Source organism: Chrysemys picta, chromosome 3 (assembly GCF_011386835.1).
Source record: "Chrysemys picta bellii isolate R12L10 chromosome 3, ASM1138683v2, whole genome shotgun sequence".
Taxonomy (NCBI): domain Eukaryota; kingdom Metazoa; phylum Chordata; order Testudines; family Emydidae; genus Chrysemys; species Chrysemys picta.
The window spans coordinates 122,850,965-122,871,465 of NC_088793.1; the positions used below are offsets into that span (position 1 = coordinate 122,850,965).

A 20,501-nucleotide genomic window follows, 5' to 3' on the forward strand; every position below is an offset into this window, starting at 1 on the left:
AAGAAATACAAATTCATATAGCACCCTTAACCATGACCGTATATATGTAGGAATATTAAAAAAGGTACTAATAGTGATTCCCCCAAATGATAGTGACACCCCCCCCATAATTTGTCCCCCACACTTTAAAATCCAACAGTTTCACCAAGTACAAAAATCTCTTGGGTCTTCTATTAAAACTTGTAAGCTACTGTCTGTAGAAACCATTGATTGTATCTGTCCTGTGAAAGATACTTTATTACTATGTAAAACTTACAAACAAGTTAAGTGACTTTGTTCTTAAAGTAATTAATACAATGTAAACAAATGCTATAAGCCGTTAAGTGACTTTCACTTCATTGTAACAGCAATGGCTCCTAGAAAAAGACCCCCACCCTCTGTGATTAAAGGGCCGGGAGTCTCAAATGAATTAGCACATACCCCAAAAGTGGTGGAAACAGTAAATTAAAATATGGAATGTATGTTGATAAATGCTTGATGTACATGAATGGTTAGGAAGGTGCCAACCTAGAAAGGGAGTATTCATCAGCCGAAGAATGTGTCAAGTAGGACCACCAGACAACCCGCCAGAGGGTAAACTGGGATCCACTCCATCACCTGGGAGGATGAAAAACACAGACTTTGGACAGTGTTGAGCCACCAGAAATGTGCCATCTGCTGATTAAGTCACCAACAGCAGAATAAAATAGCTCCCATAGACTAACATAGAAATTAATTCCTATAAGAATGGACTCTAAAGACTAAGGACTTTGAGTCTCTGGTTCAGGAGCATCAGGTGCATCTGACACAGACTCGCCTCCATCCTCATGACCAAGATACCTGGCCAGTAACTTGGCATGAGTAACTTCTAGGCTGGTAACTATAACACCTATACAGAACTTAAATAAATAATTGTGTAAATAAATATTGTGACAAAGTTCCTCCTCTATCTTGGTGGGTCCTGCGCTTATTGGAGGATTTTCTTGCCTCAGAGATTCACCATGTGGGTTGGGGAACAGCCCAGAGACCTTCCCCTCTGGAAGAACCCACAGTCCAGGTCAATTGGGAGGTTTGGGGGGAACCTGGGCCCGCCCTCTACTCCGGGTTCCAGCCCAGGGCCCTGTGGACTGCAGCTGTCTATAGTGCCTCCTGTAACAGCTGCATGACAGCTACAACTCCCTGGGCTACTTCCCCATGGCCTCCTCCAAACACCTTCTTTATTCTCACCACAGGACCTTCCTCCTGGTGTCTGATAATGCTTGTGCTCCTCAGTCTTCCAGCAGCTCTCACTCTCAGCTCCTTGCACCTCTTGCTCCCAGCTCCTCACACTCACACCACAAACTGAAGTGAGCTCCTTTTTAAAACCCAGGTGCCCTGATTAGCCTGCCTTAATTGATTCTAGCAACTTCTTTTTAATTGGCTCCAGGTGTCCTAATTAGCCTGCCTGCCTTAACAGGTTCTAGCAGGTTCCTGATTACTCTAGTGCAGCCCCTGCTCTGGTCACTCAGGGAACAGAAAACTACTCATCCAGTGACCAGTATATTTGCCCTCTACCAGACTCCTGTACCCCACTGGTCTGGGTCTGTCACTATATATATATATATATATATATATATATATATATATATATATATATATATATATATATATATATAATATGTGTGTGTGTGTGTGTGTGTGTATAAGGAATAAGTAGTAATAAAAATAAGTAGTCAAACAACGTTGTTTACTTTTATCTTTTGCTTTATTATTATATTTACAATAAATGTGGCATCTTTGCTTTATCCCTCTTAATAAGATCCTGCTGGTTTTTATTCCATTGGTATAACATATACTATGCTGTTTCTTACAATATTGCACTTTACACTGGTGGGGACAGAAACAAGGAGTAGATGAACCCTCTGACTGGAGGGTATAGAGCTTCAAGGTATGATGCAAAAGGCAGCCACTGAGAGCGGGGCTACTGCATGCGGCACTGCTGCAGGTACTTGACATCTTGTCCTAGCCCCTATGAATATCCTGGTTGTGTCATTTGTCATGTGCCTTAGAGTAAATGGAAGAAATTTTGACACAAAAGTAAATAAATTATTTATTTTGTAAATATTAATTCAGCACATACCATAAACTGGAGACACTAACAATAGCTATGTGGTAAATATAACTTTCCTATGTTTTAATTAGAGAGATCCAAAGAAATGTTTTAAACTAGTGAAAATTTTCATAAAGGGGGCATTTACAAAATTCTTCTTACTTTTAACCTTTTCAATTCAGTCACTTAAATCTTTCACAAATATTCAGTCTATGTGCCTTTAATCAGAGGTGTGACTTTGGGGAGGAAATATTTTTGTTGTACCTATAAAAATTAATGGAACTCACTTTAACTGCATTTTTCAAGACCGCCTTAATGATGGAGTCACAACCAGTAACTCCATAATAATAATGTGTCTAACTCCTTGGAAGGATTATTCTGACAGATAACAGACTATACAATAATGAAGAACTTTCATTTTACACTTGATAATGTTAAATGAATGTTAAGTGTTCGAAGCGTTCCTTTCGTATATAGGCCGTTTAATGCTGCAGGAGGATATAGAGTGCTGAACAGCCAGCAATGTTATTTTTCAGTTTGCTTGGCTATTCCATTAGAAGTGATGCGTAGAGAGACTCATGATCAATGCAGCGGTGATGAGTTAACGTGGAATTTTTTTTCAGCCCTAACTGTAAAAATTATTTTAAATGAGGAGGCTATTGAAAACTGGTAAACCTGGGAATGGATACTTTTTAACAGGGAAATATGGGTAATTCTTAATGATTATTGATGTTCAAGTCTCTAGAATTCTTCTGGACAACTCACTTTTTACATTAAATTTGTTCACTTATTTTTAATGACCTAATCAGATTCCTGGCCTTTCAAACATCTACCCTTCATTTTACTTCTTGGAACAAACAAATGGACCAGCGTCTCAGCTGGTGTAAATTGATACAGCTTTGTTATCTGGCCCGTACTATCTGGTGTCTGTGCATTGACAGTATTGACTGGTGGTATTCTGCATCTCACACCTTTATACCAGTTTCCGTCCTTCTCGGCCATAAAGCAATAATACTTAGCAGAGTAGTAAATAATGATGAGGACAGGGCAGTTTTCTTCTATAGATCTCAGATTTTACAGCTGAAGAAACTGAGGGGCAGAAATATTTTAGTGTCTTGCTTAAGGATAAAGAGGGAGTTCAGGCAGATCTGGGAGTAAATCCCAGGGCACTTGCCTCACAGTCCTCTGTCCTCCTCACTGGACCACAACATCTCTGTGAAAGAAAAGAAAACACTTTTTAAAATTATTTATTATTTGTATTACAGCAGCACTTATTATTATGTTTACTATGACAGTGCCTAAGGACCAATTGAGAATGGAGCCCCATTGTACTAGGTGCTGAATAACACAGTGTAGATTCAGCAAAGAGTCCTGTGGCACCTTATAGACTAGCAGACGTATTGGAGCATGAGCTTTCGAGGGTGAATACCCACTTCGTCGGATGCATGTAGTGGAAATTTCCAAAGGCAGGTATAAATATGCAAGCAAGAGTGAGTCAGGCTAGAGATAACAAGGTTAGTTCAATCAGGGAGGGTGAGGTCCTCTGCTAGCAGTTGAGGAGTGAACACCAAGGGAGGAGAAACTGCTTTTGTAGTTGGCTACCCATTCACTGTCTTTGTTTAATCCTGAGCTGATGGTGTCAAATTTGCAGATGAATTGAGGCTCAGAAGTCTCTTTTTGAAGTCTTGTCCTGAAGCTTTTTTGCTGCCAGATGGCTACCTTTAAATCTGCTATTGTGTGTCCAGGGAGACTGAAGTGTTCTCCCACAGGTTTTTGTATATTGCCGTTCCTAATATCTGATTTGTGTCCATTTATCCTTTTATGTAGGGACAGTCCAGTTTGGCCGATGTACATAGCAGAGGGGCATTGCTGGCATATGATGGCGTATATTACATTGGTGGACGTGCAGGTGAATGAACCAGTGATGGTGTGGCTGATCTGGTTAGGTCCTGTGATGGTGTTGCTGGTGTAGATATGTGGACAGAGTTGGCATCGAGGTTTGTTGCATGGATTGGTTCCTGAGTTAGAGGTTACTGCACCATAGTAACTCCACACCATCACCGGTTCATTCACCTGCACGTCCACCAATGTAATATACGCCATCATATGCCAGCAATGCCCCTCTGCTATGTACATCGGCCAAACTGTTAGTCTGTAAGGTGCCACAGGACTCTTTCCTGCTTTTACAGATCCAGACTAACATTGCTACCCCTCTGATACTTGACAGTGTAGATTAAAGCCAGAAGAGGCCATTATATCATCTAGTCTGACCTCCTGTATATCCCAGGCTATTAAATTTCACCCAGTAGCCCCTCAACTGAGCCCAGTACCTTTTATTTGACTAAAACATAACTTGTGTTTGGCTAAAACATATCTTCCAGAAAGGGACCTGTCCTGATCTGAAGACCTCAAGAGACTTAGACTCTGCTACTTTCCTTGATAGTTTGTTCCAGTGGTTAATCACGCTCACTGTTAAAAATTTGTGCCTAATTTCTAATTTAAATTAGTCTGGCTCCAGCTTCCAGACACTGGTTCTTGTAATGCCTTCCTCCACTAGATTAAAGAGGCCATTAGTATGCAGTATTTTCTCCCCATGAAGGCACTTAAACACTGTAATCAAGTCACCTCTCAATCTTCTTTTTGATAAGCTCTTTAAATCTCTCACTGTAAGGCATTCCCAGGCTTCAAATCATCTTTATAACTCTTTTCTGTATCCTCTCCACATTTTCAACATCCTTTTAAAATGTGGGCACCAGAACTAGACACAGTATTTCAGTAAAAACAGCGAGGAGTCCAGTGGCATCTTAAAAGCTAACAGATTTATTTGGGCATAAGCTTATGCCCAAATAAATCTGTTATTTTTTAAGATGCCACCGGACTCCTTGCTGTTTTTGTGGATACAGACTAACACAGCTACCCCTCTAATATTTCAGTACTGGTCTTGCCAATGTCATATACAGAGATGAAATCACCTTCCTATTTCTGCTCATTACACTCCTGTTTATATAGTCAAGGATCTTGTATCCTTTTCCAAAGGTTTATCTATATGAAGAGTTAGTGCTGGAGTCTAAATCTACAGCACAATAGACTTTTGTGTACTAATTGGCCATGTGGACCCTGCTACCACCCACTAAAAAGTTTTTTACTGTGCTTTGATCTGAAATGGGAGTAGATCAGATTGCATTAAGGAACTTTTAGTGGATGGTGACAGGCTCCACAAAGCCAGTTAGTGGTAGGCTAGGGTACTGTAGATTTACATCTACATTTACTGCACACTAACTCTCTATATAGACAAGCCCAGAGACACTGTTTTCCAGGACACAGTCCCCTATTCTGTATGTATGGCATGTATTCCTGGTCCTAGATGTATAATTTTGCATTTGAGCATAAGTACATAAGAACGGCCATACTGGGTCAGACCAATGGTCCATCTAGCCCAATATCCTGTCTTCTGACAGTGGCAAATGCCAGGTGCTTCATAGGGAATTAACAGAACAGGCAATCATCAAGGGATCCATCCCCTATCGTCCATCCCCTATCGTCCACTCCCAGCTTCTGGCGAACAGAGGGTAGGGACACTCAGAGCATGGTGTTACATCCCTGCCCATCCTGGCTAATAGCCATTGATGGACCAATCCTTCATGAATTTATCTAGTTCTTTTTTGAACTATGTTATAGTTTTGGCCTTCACAACATCCCCTGGTAAAGAGTTTCACAGCTTGACTGTGCGTTGTGTGAAGAAGTACTTCCTTTTCTTTGGTTTAAACCTGCTGCCTATTAATTTCGTTTGCTGACCCTTAGTTCTTGAGTTATGTGAAGGAGGAAATAATATTTTCTTATTCACTTTCTTCACACAAGTCAAGATTTTATAGACATCTATCATATCCCCCCTTAATCATCTCTTTTCCAAGCTGAAAAGTCCCAGTCTTTTTAATCTCTCCTCATACAGAAACTGTTTCATACACTAATCATTTTAGTTGCCCTTCTCTGTACCTTTTCCAATTCCAAAACATCTTTTTTGAGATTGGGCATCAAGATCTGCACACAGTATTCAAAATGTCTATCCCTTTCCTAATGGTTCCTAACATTCTGTTCACTTTTTTGACTGCTGCTGCACATTGAGCAGATGTTTTCAGAGAACTATCCACAATGACTCCAAGATCTCTTTCTGGGTGGTAACAAGCGACAAAGAGTCCTCTGGCACCTTATAGACTAACAGACAGCTAATGATAACAGCTTATTTAGACCCCATCATTTTATATGTATAGTTAGGAATATGTTTTCCAATGTTCATTGCTTTGCATTTATCAACATTGAATTTCATCTTTCATTTTGTTGCCCAGTCACCCAGTTTTGGGAGATTCCTTTCTAACTCTTCACAGTCTGCTTTGGTCTTAACTATCTTTAGTAATTTTGTATTGTCTTCAGATTTTGCGACTTCACTGTTTACCCCTTTTCAAGATCATTTACGAATATGCTGAAGAGTACTGGTCCCACTATAGACCTCTGGGGGACACCACTATTTACCGCTATCCATTCTGAAAACTGGCCATTTATTCCTACCCTTAATTTCCTATCTTTTAACCAGTAACTGATCCAGGAGAGGACCTTTCCTCTCATCCCATGACTGCTTACTTTGCTTAAGACCCTTTGGTAAGGGACCTTGTCAAAGGCTTTCTTAAAGTCTAAGTACATTATATTCACTGGATCACCCTTGTCCACATGTTTTTTGACCCCCTCGAGGAATTCTAATAGATTGGTGAGGCATGATTCCCCTTTACAAAAACCTTGTTGACTCTTCCCCAACAAATCGTGTTCCTCTATGTGTCTGAGAATTCTGTACTTTACTATAGTTTCAACCAGTTTGCCTGGTACTGAAGTTAGACTTACTGGCCTGTAATGCCGGGATCACCTCTGGAGCCTTTTTAAAAAATTGGTGTCACATTAGCTATTATCCAGTCATCTGGTACAGAAGCTGATTTAAATGATGGGTCACATACCACAGTTAGTAGTTCTGCAATTTCATATTTGAGTTCCTTCAGAACTCTGGCTTTGTGGACCCTGCTACCATCCACTTCCTTAATTTGGCTATATTAAAATTTATTTTTATTTGGATGGACCCAGTTAACCAAGTGAGCCAGATCGCACTGTATTACTGCCCTGTCCCCATTATTATTTACCACTCTGGTAATCTTTGTGTCATCTAAAAATGTTTAGCAGTAGTGATTTTATATTTAATTCCAGATCCCTGATGAAAATGTTAAATAGTTTCAGACCTACTACCGATCTCTGAGGAATCCCAATAGAAACATGTGGTGTAAGGCTAACTGGCCTGTAGATAGTTGGCTCATCCCATTTATCTGTTTGACTATTGGCACAATATTAGCATGTAACAGGGCTATCTTCTCTGTCCTTTGGACCACCACAAACAGCCTGGATGCTTCTTCATTTGTAAGCACCACTGTCTTATTTATTGGGTCCGCTTCACCAGTACAGCTTCATGCAGCAACATACAAGTGGACAAAAGACTTCCCCCTTAGCTCCAGGACTGGCTCTAGGTACCAGCAAACGAAGTGTGTGCTTGGGGCAACACAATTTCAGGGGGCACTTTTTTTTTTTTTTTTTTGGTTCGGCAGTTGCGCTCTCGGAGGTTTTTTTTGTTTGTTTGTTTTGTTTTTTGCTTGGGGCGGCAAAAAACCTAGAGCCGGCCCTGCTTAGCTCACTCTTAGGGGAGGGAGAGGTAAAGATCTCATCCTGAGATTCTGTATCCTCTGGCCCCTGCCAGCCCCCTCCCCTTGCACTTCCCTCCTCTTCTTTAACTGTTTCCAGCTGATGAGTTGAGTGTTCTCATTAGCTCCTCCGCCTCCTGCTAATTAAGCCATTGAGCACTCATCTCCCAATTAAATCAATTCCAGGGCAAACAGCTAATGCGTACTGACCAGAGTGCTGGGTCAACTCTAGGCTCCTGGCTCTCTGTCTCACAACACTCTTCCAGGATTCTGGAATTTCCCCAGTATTCCACGATTTATTTAAAAAACTAACAGCAGTGGCCCAGAGATTTCAGATTTTTGACTGACCTTGCAAGGCCTTACATTCAACTTAAAAATGTTGAGGTGAGGTTTAGTTAAAAAGGGATACCGTAAATGGAAGGACAAAGGAAGGGAGGGGCCAAGTTGCTGGAAGAACTGTTGTTGGTCATTCAGGAGGTAACTGTGTTCAGTCTAAATCCGTACTGAACCAATAACTCCGTGTGATTTTAAGGGGCACTGCGCTTTTGAAAGGGCCAGCTTTCTTATGAGACACAAAACTAAGGCCGCAATTGTCACTACAAGATACCGTTGCACTTTTTGAAGGAGTGGAAAGTGGTAACCCTAGTTTCCTAGCCAAATTTTAATTTTGAGAATTCTAATATCAATAATACTTGTCACTCATAATATCATTTCTTATTCATGGATTTCACAGTTATTTTATGAACATTAATTCCTCAACACCTGTGTTATGATAATTGTAATAATGCTTTGCTCCTAAACAGAGCCTTTAATTGGAGGATATGAAAATGCTTTACAAAAATAATATTAACTTTGTCATATAGAGGGAGAAACTGAGACACGCAGAGGTAAATACATCGTCACTGATAGAGCCACGAATGGAACTCGCAGACTCTGTGGCTCTGATGACTAGACATGCTCCTTGCCATTACATTTTCACACCTTAATTCCTCCTACAGTTCAGTTAGGTACAGTATTTTCACCTCATATCCTAAAATACCATGCATAGTGCTCTGTTAAACAACCTTTTGTGTTCCTCTTCAAAAATGCCTTTTCCACAGTGCTGGGTGAAGTTATTCTCACTACATTTAAAAAGCACATCTTTGGGATGACAGAGCTACCGGTATAAGAATAGGATGATAATATTAAGGATAAAGGTACCCTGAGTTAGTTTCATCTTTCGCTCCTAATATTTCTCTTTTAAAAGATGAAAATAATAAATGTAATTATCTTATCTGATCAAGAATTGCATTTTTCCCCCTCTTTGCAAGATTTATATCCCAGTCTTTTATGACTAGAAACCACTTTAATGTAATTCAAATGAAAGGAAATTCTACAAAGATCTAAAATGGATGGGTTTTAACTGATGGCTGACAATTGCTCAAAAGGTTTACCAGGAATGCTAAATTAGAGAATTATAATCGTAGTATCTTACCCATGTTTAATCAAAACAAATATTAGCTATATGACTAAATTCTTCGTCTTGTGTGATTTTGGCATAGGCAAAGCCACAAGATGAACTGACAGCAAGTTAATTTTGGTGTGGAATATAATATAGCAGGTAATTACTCCATACTGCTTTATGTAATGTGAATCCATAAATGGACATTTGTTTTGTATGTAAAAATAGTTTTTATAGTTCTCCACCATACAAACCATGGAGCAAAGAGAAACATGCATCAGTTACAAAAAGTTTAGTTGTAGAATCATAGAAGATTAGGGTTGGAAGAGAGATCATCCAGTCCAACCTCTTGCTCAAAGCAGGACCAACCCCAACTAAATCATCCCAGCCAGGGCTTTGTCAAGCCAGGCCTTAAAAACCTCTAAGGATGGAGATTCCACCACCTCCCTAGGTAACCCTTTCCAGTGCTTCACCACCCTCCTAGTGAAATAGTTTTTCCTAATATCAAACTTAGACCTCCCGCACTGCAACTTGAGACCATTGCTCCTTGTTCTGTCATCTGTCACCACTGAGAACAGCCGAGCTCCATCCTCTTTGGAACCCCTTCTTCAGGTAGTTGAAGGCTGCTATCAAATCCCCCCTCACTCTTCTCTTCTGCAGACTAAATAAGTCATGTGCCCCAGCCCTCTAATCATTTTCTTTACCCTCCTCTGGACTCTCTCCAATTTGTCCACATCCTTTCTGTTATGGGGGGGGCAAAACTGGACACAATACTCCAAATGTGGCCTCACCAGTGCCAAATAGAGGGGAATAATCATTTCCCTTGATCTGCTGGCAATGCTCCTACTAATGCAGCCCAATGTGCCATTAGCCTTCTTGGCAAAAAGGGCACACGGTTGACTCATATCCAGCTTCTCATCCACTGAAATCCCCAGGTTCTTTTCTGCAGAACTGCCACTTAGCCAGTCAGTCCCCAGCCTGTAGCAGTGCATGGGATTCTTGTCCTTGTTGAACCTCATCAGATTTCTTTTAGGCCAATCCTCCAACTTGTTTAGGTCACTTCCCCCGATCGCCACGAGTTTTTCAAGATAATGGCCAATGGCTCTGCAATCACATCAGCCAACTCCCTCAGCACCCTCATATGCATTAGATCCGGACCCATGGACTTGTGCATGTCCATGTTATTAATGCAACTTTTTTAACAGGAAAAAAAAGGTTAATTCATTCAGATATTTTATGCACTGGTCATTTGTTATCCAGTCCTTTTAAACATTGCATATCACAACCAGAGTTTCTGTGCTGGCATCCTCTCAGTTCAGAGTGTTTTTCTGTTCTGTTTTATCTTTCACATTGGACTACAGTATTATACGTTAATCTTTTTACAAAAAATGTTATATTTGTGCTCCATATAAACCATTTCCATGTGACTTTTTTTTTAAATGAAAGGAAATGAGTTTTAAGAGGCAAGCTCATAGCCAGCATTTAAATGATCAGCATCAATGGATCCTCTGTTCCTCCCAGTGCTAAACAAAAATACTTTTAGTGGTTTAAAAGACAGCATATTGATTATCTTTTCAAAGATGTTAACTGCAATTAACTTGGTAGCCCAGTAATAGTGCTCTGCAATGTCAAATTCCCCCCTTGCCAGGCCAAATTCTGATATCAGTTACAACTCTGTAAATACAGAGTAATTTCACTGGCATTTGCCCTGAAGTCTCATTCCTTATTATGTCAGGAGGCTCTGGGAATGTTCTGAAGATAGAAAAGACATTTGAACTCTGATTTTCACAGGGGTTGAGCAACCAGATATATCACTGACTTCAACTGGAGTTAGGTGTGCTTAGTAGCTCTAAAAATTAATACTATTAAGAAGAAGAAGAAGAATAGCCATCAGGGACAGAAGTTAAGAGGTGAGGAAAGGGCTTTTTCAAGGAAGCGAAAGTTTCTGATGGGATGAGGAAAGAAAAACGTAGCAGCTTTATTGAGGGAAATGTAGTCCCTTCCAGAATGATTAAGCTACTTTTCAGTATACCTTGGACAGGAAGACTAGATGTCCTGATTTACTGGATCAACACAGTTTAGCAACATAATTCTGGTGCCTCGGTGGGTTATATTGATGCTAGGGTTTTGTCCAATTTTTAGTAGAATCAGCCAACCATCTAGAAGAGCTTTTTTTACTCCTTCTTCCACTAGCATACAGGCTTCCTACACCACTTTCTTTCCCTCCCTTATCTTAACAAGGGCCACTTCTGCCATCCTTCCACAAGGGAGGAAGAGTTTTCACATGTCGCACCACATAATCTCAGTGCTAGGTCAGACTTTAGCAAATGCGGAAGTATCTTCCAGCAGCACACTGAGTCCAACGGACATAGTTGTGTCTAAATACAGCCGTAAGTTGGAAAGAGCGGAGAGCCTCAAAGGAAGAATATTCATAGGATGAAAGGCAGATTGGGAAGTTATTGTGGACGAAATGGGCATCCCAAAGCATATCACTCCAAAGCCATTTCCTCCCAACCACTGCCTTTCCTCCTTGGCCCCCACCTGCCCCAGGAAATGGAAAACTTGAGATTTCTACTGCAGCATTATACATTTAACATAAACAATTAATAATAATAATTATATATCAAGTGAGGGACCTATTCCACACCCAGGGTAGAGACTCTTGCAGGGTCCCAGAGCATGGGCCCAGCCTGAGACCAAACATCTACACCACAATTTTACAGCCCTGCAACCTGAGCCCCACAAGCCCAAGTCAGCTGACACAGGCCAGTTGCAGGTGTTTAAGAGCACTGTAGACATACCCTCAGAAGTTCTGCAAATTTGGTGGGGGTGGAGGAAATTGAGAGTGGGAGCTCCTCTGGTGAGAATGTGTGGTGGGTGTGTGGGGATTTTAGTCATATTAGTTTGTTGAATGATGATTAGATTAAGTTTGTAGGGTGAGGGGAAGGAGAAATGCTGCTGTTTTCAGTGATTTTGTTTTAATTTCTGTACTATTGTAGTTTTTTGCATATCTGACAGAGTTGTTCAGAGTTTTGGAGCAGTACCCATTTTGGTGTGGAATTATTTTGAAGTCCAAAATCTAAATACATAATTAATATAAATAAAATAAAAGGGAGATTTTTTCAGAAAATTATGAGTGTGAGAAAACATTTAAACCATTTTGCAACCTTTTTGCTACCAAATGAAACACTATAATTATTTTCTGCAAATAAACTAATTGTAGTTCTCACTTTCTCTCAGTAACCGAACACCTCTGCTTTAAAGGCATTCAACCCTGTAATTTTATCCACTTATATGTGCTTGGTGAAGAATGTGGATGAAAGCAGCATAATGCACTTTTTGTGTCCACCCGCCCTTGGTAGTAGTTACACTTTTAGAATGCTCTAAAATTATTCTGTAAATAATAAAGTTTTCATTGTAGTCACATTGTAATTAAATTCTTACACTACAAAGGAAGGATTTTAGCCAGTCACAGCCAAAAAATCAAACATCTTCTCCCAAACACGAAGTTCTTAATCAAGTGACTCATATCCTCTCCCTTGAAGTGACTCAGTTTTTACCTGTGGTGGCACAATTCAAAAGTATCCAAATTCATTTTTAGTTTGGATAATTTATCTCAGAATTTGGATTCTTATTCGTGAATTCCTTGAGTCTCCAGAATTAGGCTGGGAATGTTGGCGGGGAAAGGGTCTTTCACAAGATGTCTACAAGATTCTGCTTCCAGATAGGGAGAAAACCTGCAAGAGCAGCCTTTCTAGTGGCAATTTAGCACTTCCAGTTCCACAAAAATTCAAACATGACAAAAGGTAATAAAACTTTTTCAGATCTCAAAAGAGGTTAATTCTGAGTTTGTGCCAAACTTTGGGCAAGTGTTCAGGTTGGTTCTTATTTTAACTACACCAGTTCACCCCTCCCTGCTTTTTAGCCCCAATAACGAGCAATTGTTTTTCTATCTGAACCTGCCCCGAGCAGATTTCTAGGCCTAAAATGGAAAGCCCTAGAAAGCATCAGAACTTTTAGACACTCACAAGCAAGAAAAACATTGTTTCCTTTTTTTTTTCCTTATGGTTTGTTGAATTTCCTTTGTCTTGTAGAAAAGGAATAATGTTCACTGTGCTGAATTTTACTCACAATAAAGAGCTTCTGTGGATACAAATGCTTTAACATTTAATCAACCACAAAAGTAATGTATTGTCTTCTATGGTCCTTGGTGAGCATTATCTCTTAACTTCACTTGCACTTTTAAGGTTTTCAGAAAAGGCTAATACATAGTATAGGCAGTTATATGGCCTGTACATGTAGATGATGTGGCCAGTGGCTTGGCAATAGAACTGCAGGATGGTATTCCTGTACTTAGGTGCAACTGAGAGTCCTTCACTTCTTTGACTGGTGAAACATGTTACTTCAAGTGCCTTGTGCTGTTTGATCTGCTACTGACACTAGCAATAGAGGCCACAAACTTCCCTTTCTAATCAGAGTAAGCACAGTAGTTGCACCTATCTAAAGGAGGAATGGAGGTTAGAGTGAATAAAATAATGGGGATCCTCAGAACCCAGCTGTCTATTGGTCAGACCAGGTGCAAGCTCAGAAAAATTCCACATCAAACTGGAAGTAAGAAAGAAAGAAAGAAAGGAAAGAATGCATAGAAAAAAAGAACAAAAAACATTCTTTCTACTAAGCTCTGAAGTATCATTAGTGGAAAGAATGCAAGGGGTTATTCCAGCTCTATTGTTGACTAATATGTATGTTCTTCCTACAGATAGTTTCTGAAAAAGACCTATTGTTTGTTTTCCTGTATACTGACACAGTATCTATTGTTTATAATTGTAATCATAGCACGCATAGCTGAAAATGTGGGACTGTGGGACAGGCTGTATTTCCCCCTCTGGTTTGTCAGACACTATGTCCTTTATCTTTTATCACAGCTCCTTTGTCAACTATTTAATGATTCTCTAGCCAAATTTATGTATTTAGACCAACTTCTTCTAAAATGTTTCTGTTGCCTTTAATGTTTTGAAAACACTTGTCCATTGTTTTTTCTGTCGTGTGTGTAGGCACATTTTTTTGTCCCTTAGTCTTTTGGTGATATTTTATTTTTTTTTCTAACTTTCTGAGACTGGCTACCTCTATTAATTCTCAATGTCTGGTATGTTAGAACACTTTGTCAAGTTTTGTCCAGGTGCAGACATCTGCAGCTTTATGAAGCACATGGCTGTCACAGGATTAGCTGTTATGGAGAGGATTTGACAAACTCTGTTAGCTCCTAAAATCTCAATTTACTGATTCTGCTGGACTGTCCTTCAGTTCAAGAACAAGTTCAGAAATCCCATGTGTAAATGAAATATGTGGAGATTACATATTAGTGATTATTATTTCTCTCAAATTCTGCAAATGCATTGTTTCCTAGACTCTTGAAGGTTTACATAAAAAGAAATTATTCTGACTCATTCCAAAGAAATCAAAGAGAAGAGGTTCGAAGTATATCTGACATCTAACTTTTGTGCTTTCTTTTTTTAATAGTCATCACAGAATCTGTGTAAGTGTGAGCTGATTAGTACTGCTCTCTTTAATACTCTAGAATATTGAAAAGATATTTTATTCTAGGGGGTTTCTCTAAGCATTTTCTTAGGCTTAATGCTTTTTATAGCAAGGCTAAAGACTATTATGTGACTTTAATAATAACTTGAGAGAGATCCACGATTTGTGGTGTTTTCAGGCAGTGATCTTTGCTTTTGCTGGCACCATTTGGAGAGTTAATGGTCAAGTTACCATTTGCTACAGTGTTGGAATTTGCTATTTCTCTTGTATTATATGAACGATCTTGTCAAAGGTGTGGAAAATTGTCAACAAGACAATTCTGTCCATGGGGTGTCAAGCAAATGAGCACAGGAAAGGACACTTCTTGTCAACTGATCATCAAGATATTGTGCCTATGGCCTTTGCCGTATGGTACTGCATGCTTTCATAGTAACTTGAATGAAGGGACAGGGAAATGCAGAACTGTTTTCATGCACGTTGGGTTGAATTTTAAAGAAGGAGGTCCACTTTCCTTTGGACAGTTTTGATTTATAACATCCTGAATCTCAGCAAATAATATTCACCTCTTCTCTAAAAAAACTTTCACCCAAGAATTTCAAAGCAGTTTACAAACATCAACTATTAAATTCCTACAACCCCTTGTTGGGATAGGCAAATTGCATTATATCCATTTTACAGATGAATAAGCTGAGGCATACACAGACTGTGAACATGCAAAATCAGAAGAAGAGATGGGAATAGAACACATGAGGCAGATTTCATCCCACCCAAACAGAGCTTGAATGCACTGGAGAAAGAGAGCTGTCAGGAAGACAGTTTCTGATCCCTGATCCTAAACCACTTGACCTGGGCACTGTCAGCTGATGGGACAAGGGTGGTCTAGCCTAATTGTTGGAGTGGGCATCAGGCTTAGTGATAAAAGCAGGCGTTAGGCCTAGTGGCTAGGGTCAGAGCTGTAGTCTGTAGTCAGGAACCAAAGCCAAGGGTCAAATTGGAAGACAGGAACTGGATACCAGAGCAGAGGGTTGAGGTAGAGTCCATTGTCAGGAGCCAGAGCCAAGGGTCAAGCTGGAGGGCAGGAACTGGAGTGAGCAGGGTATCGGGCAAGGAGGGGTTAAAGGCAGGGGCAGGATGGGCCAAGGCTGGGTGCAAGGCAGGAGCAGCAGGAACAAGGTAATGCAGGAGCAGGCACAGTGGTGGGTCTGAGCATTGAGAAGCCACCTTGCTGGCCTCTGCAGCCACTCAGGTGGCATGGCTATCAAGCAGCTTGCAGCAGTCTAGCTTCACTGATGAGGCTGTCTGGAGACCAGTCCTGCTGCAGGCCCTGATTCCTGACAGGCACAAATAAGATCTGCAGGCAAGCAACTCTGGTTTACACCACTGGAGAATCAAGTACATCAGAGCTCCATTCTGCCTTCCCTGCCGCTAGAACACTCCTGGTCTGGCTGCTTCCTCCTCCACGCTGGAAGTGGGGGCTAGGGCTGGTGCAGGAGGCAGCTTTTTGCTGGTGGACAGGTCCTCTGTGCTAGCTCTCTTTTGTTTATTTAATTTTGGGCATTGCCCCCTCTGAATCATCTCTCTGAGCCTCCCCAAATCCTAAATCCCCAAATCCCAGTCTTGTGCATTGTGTGATCATAGTGAAAAGAGGTCAATTGCATTTGAGGAGGAGAGAATTGTTTCACAGGCCCACCCAAACATGCTGAAGCCTGCACAGGCATCGTTCTCTTAAAATAGGAGGCTGCCTTATAAGGGTAGTTTCTTGTACAGGACTTATGGTTTTTTTCAAATTGTGCCTATTCAAATTGTTTCTTGGTATCCTAACAATTGTTTTTTTGCTATTTGAATAGATCCATAAAAACTGTTTGTTCTGGAGACAGATGAATTTTTCAGCCTCTTGGACAATAAAGTCTCAGTTAAAGTCAAGAAGAGTTTTGTTGCTGATTTAAATGGGAGTCTGTGGTGGAGGGTTTAACCCATCACAGACCCTGGTTTATGTCTTTCAACATTCCTTCTTCCTTGTGCTAGACAATTCCTATTACACCTCTACCTCGATATAACACTGTCCTCAGGAGCCAAAAGATCTTACCGCATTATAGGTGAAACCGCGTTATATCGAACTTGCTTTGATCCACCGGAGTGTGTAGCCCCCCGCCCCCAGCACTGCTTTACCGCATTATATCCGAATTCGTGTTATATCGGGTCGCGTTATATCAGGGTAGAGGTGTACTTCTAGAGCGCAACAATTATTTACAGTGAAAATAAACAAAATCCTGTCTAATCTTCTACATATGAAGAATATACTCCCTACATTCTTTGATTGTATATAAGCATTTCATATTATTTAGGGCTTAAAATAGAACAAGAGACATTATCCAAATATAGAAGGATGTAGATCTGAATCACAAGGCAAACAAATGAGTAGCTTCTAATTTGAGGCGAAAGACAGACTGTCCATGATATATTTGATTTACAAAGAAAACAATGTATAGTTTATAATTTAGGGTGAAAACATGTGGCTTGGATTTTTTTCGGGTAATGGCAGTTTGCCCTATTTGACCTTCTGTCTTACACCAGTGATTGCTAGTTTGCTTCACTTGCAGCTTCCCCGTCTATCTCTTGATCTATTCAGAATGTGCAATGGGTCACTTTGCATAGGAAAGCAGGGTGTCACCCTTGCTTGGTAATTTAGGCCATGTCTATACTTCCACTTATGTTGGCAAAACTTATGTTGCCCGGGGTATGAAAAAACACCCCTTGAGCAACGCAAGTTTTGCCAGCATAAGTGGCAGCGTGCACAGCAGGAGAGCTTGTTTAGGGTGGTTTTATTATGTTGATGGGAGAGCTCTTTCCCATTAGCATAGAGCAGATATAACTTAGAGAATTTTTTCACTTCAAGGTCCCAGAAGCAAAGACAAGGTTTTCATCTCAAGGCCAAAAGACCAAAAACATCAAGACACTTGATCACGGCCTTGGATAGACCAAGAGACTACCTGCACTTGACCAGAGCTCAGAGAGCCAGCGATCTTACAGTGGCAGAGCTGTATTGGTACAGCTGTGCTGCTGTAAGCTTGCTAGTGTAGACATGGCCTTAGTTCTTTTTAGGTAGGCTGGGAGGGAGAAAGCGATTTTATGCACATACACATTATGAGAGAGATTCTTGCCTAGGTGATTAACAATACTCTCATTTAGCTGTTTTAGTTTCTGTTCTTGTGGAAAGGAACTCTAAACCTCTGCTGCTCTTTAGGTCCTTGGACAAAGTCTCTCACATGAAGTGAACTATTTTCTTATTGTCTTTACTTCCTAGTAGGATCCTGTTTTAGGATAAACAGAGGTGGATAATTTTTTTTAATTTTTGTGGGCTAGAAGGAGTCAGTATTTATTAATCATTCAAGGCATATCTGTTTTATTCATCCCTTACACTTTCATAGGAGACAGTACAGAGAATTGCATAGACAGAGAAGGGACTTTGAATTATTAAGGGAAAAGACTAAGGACATGTGTCACAGAGTGTGGGGGAGTCAGGGCCCTGCACCCCTCTTCCTGGTATTCACGGTGACTCTCAGCCAGCCAGTAGAACAGAAGGTTTATTAGATGACAGGAACACAGTCCCAAGCAGAGTGTGTAGGTACAACCAGAACCTCTCAATCAAGTCCTTCTGGGGGGTTTAGGGAGCTTAGACCCCAGCTTGGGGTTCCCTGCGTTGTACCACCCAGCCCAAGACTGAAAACAAAACCTCCTCCAGCAGCTCTCTCTCCCCTCCCCCCAGCTCCTCCTCTCCTTTGTTCAGTCTCCCGGCCAGAAGGTGTCACTTCTCCCAACCCCTCTCCTGGCTCAGGTTACAGCTCAGGTAGCTTCCTTCAAGTGAAGTCCCCCATCCCCAATGTAACTCCCCTGCAACATTCCCAGGTCAAATCCGCCCCGCTCCCTGCTCCGTCATAACATGTCTACACTGCCCTGAGTCCCCCATGTGGACACTGTGAGCATGAACTAAAAGGTCCCTAGTTCATACTAATGTAGTCCTATTCAAACAGGATACATTAGTGTGAACTAGGGATCTTCAAGTTTGTGTCCACAATGCCCACACGGGAGTTATAGAGCAGCACTTTAGTGTGTACTGCTATTCACACACCCATAGCCTGAACTGTGGGGCAGTTCAGACATGCCCTACGAGAGAAAAGGCCAAGAATAACAGGGGCAGGGTGTTTTTTGTGAAGCAGTGTTCCATTGGGAGGTCTGCATTCTGGAATGTGGATTGGTCAGATTTAAAGACAACAGAGACCTTAAAACTTCCCAACTAGTCTGTGTCTAATAGAGAAGCAATACTGACAAGAATACAACACGTTGCAAGCTTTCAACTGTTTGTATTAGGAAGATCATACTTACTACATTTTCATGATAAATTGATGTTCAGTTACAATGATCTTTAATACCTTGAATTATTAACCTTGAACTCTAAATGCCAAGATCACAAACTATGTAGTGTTCATGTGTCAAATATTTCTGAGCTCATGCATGCTTTCATAACATTATATAAATACCACGGGTAGTACAGAGGAATCACATTCCGTGAATACTGTTGAAGATATGTTGATAAAAGGCTAGTACTAGGCTGCAAATAACTATGACCTATTCAGTTTTCTCTAGGCAATAGGCCGAAAATAAAATATGATTCTTTCCATTTCTATAAAATTGTTGATTTATATAAACTAAATTGTACACCCCTGATAGATAAATTGCAAAACTTAAAAAATGGAACATGTTACTTCTTTCTAGGTAGAAATAATGTGCTAAATATGAATATGTTGCCACGTTTTATTTCTCTTCCAAGTCATTCACTGTAATTTGTTTAGCTCTTTTTTTTTTTCACCAGCTCCCAGTGTTTGTGTCCTTTTCCTCTCTTTCTTGGAGTCATAAATAACCAAGGTTGATCAGAATGAAACTGGATATCCTCATATCTAAAAGGTGGCATTATGTTACTGAACTTTTGTAGCTATTATTGGGCAAGCAGGCTTCACTGTATGCTAGGTATAATTTACAATCTACAAAATAAACCCAGATGGCTAAAAGCTCATTGAAAAATACAATGATAGGTTGGTATTAAGTTTTAAAAGGTGCCAGAGCTTCCCAAAGACACTGAAACAATTTTTAAAACCCACTTCATTATGGTCAGTCATTTTTCAAGAAATGGAATGCAGGCTGTGGTAATATCATAGATGATCTTTTTGAATCAAATTATTTTACATTCTTCCAACAACTCAAGACCCAGTTTTCTCTTCCTAAATCAAGTTTTTATGAATACCTATGTTGCGGCATTCAGACAGAGCTATGAATACATCATGCTTAACTAAAGAGATTGGATGTTTTGTGCTAAATGTACTTGATGTAACTAAGGCCAGGACTGCACTACAGACATATATCAATATAACTATATCACTTACGGGTGTGAAAAATCCACACTCCCTAAGCAACATAGTTATACCAACCTAATCCCTGGTGTAGACAGTGTGGTAGAGGTGGATTAACTCACAAACACACCCCTGCCCACTTGCCGCTCTCCTCCTCGCTATCTGCCTGCCACTCGCCTCCCCTCTAGTCTCTTCACTGTCCGCCCAGTGTGCCCCCCTCATACGCCTGACCGCTGCTTTTCTCCTCACCATCTGCCCACCCACCTGCCTCCTCACCCTCTCCCATCTGCTCGCCTGCTGCTCACATCCTCACTTGCCTG

General features: G+C 40.6%; 1 protein-coding gene and 1 long non-coding RNA gene across 10 annotated transcripts in view; one reads left to right on the top strand and one right to left on the bottom strand.

Moving 5' to 3' along the window:
• The window catches only part of PACRG (parkin coregulated), a 455,962-nt gene that overhangs the window by 371,455 nt on the left and 64,006 nt on the right, over nucleotides 1-20,501 (top strand). The gene's annotated exons all lie outside the window — the stretch shown is intronic.
• Nucleotides 1,705-20,501, bottom strand: part of LOC122174381 (uncharacterized) — a 45,696-nt gene continuing 26,899 nt past the window's right edge. For both annotated transcript variants that reach the window (XR_010600141.1, XR_010600140.1), the window contains one exon: nucleotides 1,705-3,281. This is a non-coding gene — a long non-coding RNA (uncharacterized LOC122174381). The remainder of the gene's footprint in view (nucleotides 3,282-20,501) is intronic.